Here is a 5,113-nt window from a genome sequence, read left to right on the forward strand (position 1 = left end):
GGCCATTGCTGATGCAAAGAGAAACGGCGCAAGTGATTTGGAGAAGAAGAAGTTGCAGCGCATGTTAGAGGATCACAAAAAATTGTTGTACCCGAATTGCGTAGGTGACAAGAAAAAGCTGGGCACCACACTGGAATTGCTGCAATGGAAGGCAGAGAATGGTGTATCTGACAAGGGATTTGGAAAGTTGCTGGTAATGATAAAGGATATGCTTCCAAAGGACAACGAATTGCCCGAGAGTACGTACCAAGCAAAGAAGGCTGTCTGCCCTCTAGGGTTAGAGGTGCAGAAGATACATGCATGCCCTAATGATTGCATCCTCTACCGCGGTGAGTACGAGGATTTGAACACTTGCCCGGTATGCGGTGCATTGCGCTATAAGATCAGCCGCGATGACCATGGTGATGTCGAGGGCGAGCGTCCCAGGAAGAAGATTCCTGCCAAGGTGATGTGGAATTCTCCTATAATACCACGGTTGAAACGTTTGTTTCAAAACAAAGAGCATGCCAAGGCGATGCGATGGCACAGAGAAGACCGTAAGAAAGATGGAAAGTTGAGAGTACCCGCTGACGGGTCACAGTGGAGAAAAATAGGAAGAAAGTACGGGAAGGAGTTTGCAGATGACGCAAGGAACGTATGGTTTGGTCTAAGCACAGATGGCATTAATCCTTTTGGGGAGCAGAGCAGCAACCATAGCACCTAGCCTGTGACTCTATGTTTGTATAACCTTCCTCCTTGGTTGTGCATGAAGCGGAAGTTCATTATGATTCCAGTGCTCATCCAAGGCCCTAAGCAACCCGACAACGACATTGATGTGTACCTAAGGCCATTAGTTGAAGAACTCTTACAACTGTGGAATGGAACAGGTGTACATGCGTTGGATGAGCACATGGGGGAAGAATTTGACCTAAAGGCGTTGCTATTCGTGACCATCAATGATTGGCCTGCTCTCAGCAACCTTTTAGGACAGACAAACAAGGGATACCGCGCATGCACGCACTGTTTGGATGATACCGACAGTATATATTTGGCTAATTGTAAGAAGAATGTGTACCTGGGACATCGTTGATTTCTTCCGAGCAGGCATCCCGTAAGAAAGAAAGGCAAGCATTTCAAAGGTGAGGCGGATCACTGGACGAAGCCTCGCCACCGTACTGGTGCTGATGTACATGATATGGTCAAGGATTTGAACGTGGTCTTTGGAAAGGGTCCTGGTGGACAACCTGTTCCGAATGACGCTGAGGGACGCGCACCCATGTGGAAGATGAAATCTATATTTTGGGACCTGCCCTATTGGAAAGACCTAGAGGTCCGCTCCACAATCGACGTGATGCACGTGACGAAGAATCTTTGTGTGACCCTGCTTGGCTTCTTGCGCGTGTATGGGAATACAAAAGATACACCTGAGGCACAGGAGGACCGGCAACGTATGCACGGAAAAGACGGCATACATGAGGGTCATGCAAGCTACGCTCTTACCAAAGAAGAGAAGGAAATCTTCTTTGAATGCCTGCTTAGTATTAAGGTACCGTCTGGCTTCTCGTCGAATATAAAGGAAATAATAAACATGGCAGAGAAAAAGTTCCAGAACCTAAAGTCTCATGACTGCCACGTGTTATGATGCAACTGCTTCCGGTTGCATTGAGGGGGCTTCTACCAGAAAACGTTCGATTAGGCATTGTGAAGCTATGTGCATTTCTCAATGCAATCTCTCAAAAGGTAATCGATCCAGAAATCATACCAAGGTTAGAGAATGATTTGCTGCAATGTCTTGTCAGTTTCGAGTTGGTGTTCCCACCATCCTTCTTCAACATCATGACGCACGTCCTAGCTCACCTATGCAAAGAGATTAACGTTTTGGGTCCTGTATTTCTACACAATATGTTCCCCTTTGAGAGGTTCATGGGCCATGAAAATGACGAGGTCATAGAGTTTTGTATTGACCTTATTCCTGACCTTAAGCCGATTGGTGTTGCTGAATCGCGGCATAAGGCAGACTGGATGGAAAAGGCACGCTAGGAGGGGAACAAATAATATGTATGGACGGACATTCTCTCACTGAAGCACACTACACAGTTCTACAGAATTCCGCCTTGGTGGCTCCGTATATGGATGAACACAAGAATTTGCTACGCTCCAAACACCCGGAGCGGTCTGATGACTGGATTACACGTGAACAAACCAGGAGTTTCGCCAGCTCGTTGCAGACACGTACCATGCATGACACCTCTATTGAAGATGACTTTTACTTGCTGTCCCAGTTACCATCTTCGAATATAATGACTTTCAAAGGGTACGAGATAAATGGTAATACATTTTACACGATCGCCCAAGATAAGAAGAGCACCAACCAAAATAGTGGTGTCCGCTTTGATGCAGAAACCAAGACAGGAAAGGAAACATATTATGGTTATATACAGGACATATGGGAACTTGACTATCGACGTGGTTTGAAGGTCCCTTTGTTTCGGTGCAAATGGGTCAACATGACACGAGGCAGGGTCAAGGAAGACCCGCAGTACGGAATGACAACAGTGGATCTCAACAATCTTGCGTATGCAGACGAACCATTCGTCCTAGCCAATGATGTGGCACGGGTTTTCTATGTGAAGGACATGTCTACCAAGCCAAGAAAAAGAAAAGATAAGGAAGCGAATGCATCGTACGATGAGCCAAAGCGGCACATAGTTCTTTCTGGGAAGAGAAACATCGTGGGAGTGGATGACAAGACAGACATGTCAGAAGATTATGAAAAGTTTGATCAAATTGCTCCATTCGGAGTGAATATTGACCAGAGCATCCCGTTAAATGATGAAGATTTTCCATGGTAACGGCGCAAAGGGACACACGCGAAGAAAAAGTTTCACATCCAAAGATCTGGGATGTGATCGGCTTCACTATCATCACTTTCTTTTGTGTTTCACACCCAGGAGGGAATCTCTGTAATAGTTAGGGTAGTTATGTGTTTTGGCATTTGAAACGCGAAGAAATTTTATGTCTAAACAAATACTTTCATGCCTTTACTGATTTTTTAAGTTAAGTTATTCACAAACTAGTGATTCACACTAATTTCAAATAATTCAAAATTTAAACTATTCAAATTTGAAAACTACGGGCACTAACAGAAACTTTGTAATTTTTTGTACCTAAAGAAAATATATTCACAAATAAACTCTAAATACACAAAAAAACAACTAAAAATAAATAAAGCAAAAAAATAAATAAAAAAAAAGCCCGCCTACTGGGCCAGAGTGGCATGCATACGACTAAAAACCCAACCTGTTGTTAGGCCAGGATGCAGGCCCGCAAAGGCCCAGTAGGCCCACAAGGCAGCACAGAACATATATGTCACATCCCTCGTCCTGTTATGCACTAGGCTAGACCCTCATGTGAGCATCATGTTTTAATTCAAATGAAATTTGAATTGAGGAATTTTCAAAAGCCTCAGAAGACCTCTAAAAATAACCAACATTTAAATCTCATCAAATGAGTCCAAAGAAATGTTCCTGTTACTCTGTGAAAATATTGGTAAGAGGTAAAATTCAAACCAATATTTTTGGAATCACAGAATTATTTATTTTTGGGCCTTTGACTTAAACCAATGACATATTTGAGTTGAATTTATTTCTATTACATAAGAAATAAAGTTCAAATATTTTTGTAAGTTGCCTGTGACCTTGGACTAGTTCCTGAGCTCACATACAATTTACAGAAAGTTTTAGAAAAATGATTTGATATTTTAAATCAAATCAAAACCAATTGCAGAAATAGAAAAGAGAAAGAAACAGAGAGAGAACCCACCTGGACTTACCTGGGCCACTTACCTGGCCCAGCTCCTCCAGCAGCCCAGCCCACCTCCTCCTCCCTGTCGCCTTCCTCCTCGTGCCAGTAGGCAGAGGAGGGACACGGCGCACGCGCCCGAGCTCGCCACGCCACCACCCTGCTCATCTGCATCGCCTGGCCACCGCGACGCCTCGCGTCATCTACTTGGCGCTGCCCCGACCCCCTGGACTCCCTCTCTCTCCCCCAAACGCTCTCCCCTCCTCTGTTCTTTCCGCCACCGAACGCGTCCGTCGCCGCCGACGAGCGTCGCCGTGGCCACAGCCACTGCCTCGCCTCGTCGTTGCGCCCAGAGGCTCCGCCTTGACCCCCTCTTCCTCTCCACCAACCCATGCCCCGCCGGACGCCCTGCATCGCCGCCCACGCCATCTTCCCCATCTCCGGCCGCCCGAGATCGCCGGTGCCCGCTCGCCACCTCCGAAGCCTCCCCGAGCCCACTGAGCTCTACTCCCGACCCCTTGTGAGCTCCTACGCCTTTCCCCTCTCTCCCCGCAGTCTAACTCTCCCTCTAGCACTAGCGCCACCGCGGCTGAGAGCTTCTCGCCGCCGCCCATGGCGTAGCCGTGGCAACAGCCACCGCAGCTCGCTCCCGAGCCCACCGTCGTGCTCACCACAACCTCAGGAGCCTGCAGCACCCACCACTTCCTCCCTTAGTGCACCATAGCGTCGAATCGGTCGGCGCCCGAACTCCAGCCGCCGCGGAAGCGGACACCGCCATCGATTTAGGTCGTCTCTGGCGACCCCTCTAGCACCAGCCGACGTGGACGAGGCCCAGGGTTCCAACGGTGCCATCCACGCCCCGAACCGTGGCCCGTGTTGCGTTTCCGGACCGCGCCGCCGTCTCGGGCCTCGTCGGTGTCATGTCGCCGGTGGGGTTGACCCATTTGACCATGTGGGCCCCGCCCCTGGTCAAACCTAGATTAGGAGTTAATCTAATATTAATTTATTTAGTTAAGCTAATTACACTGACATGCGGGACCCACTGTCAGGTTTGACTGGACAGTGACCTGTTGACCTGCTGACGTCACACTGACGTCAGGCTGACGCAATAATGAATTACTGGAATTATTAATATTCAGGAAATTCCAGAAAATAATCTAAACTTCTAAAATTCATATAAAATCAACCGTAAGTCAGAATGAAATAATTTATATATGAAAAATTATCAGAGAAATTCAAGGAACCCATCTGTACCATTTTCATGCATGTTTGAACAATGTTTGTCCTCTGTTTTGGACAAAACAAATAAAGGGCATTTAAATAACCATATATG

Source organism: Triticum aestivum, chromosome 7A (assembly GCF_018294505.1).
Source record: "Triticum aestivum cultivar Chinese Spring chromosome 7A, IWGSC CS RefSeq v2.1, whole genome shotgun sequence".
Taxonomy (NCBI): domain Eukaryota; kingdom Viridiplantae; phylum Streptophyta; class Magnoliopsida; order Poales; family Poaceae; genus Triticum; species Triticum aestivum.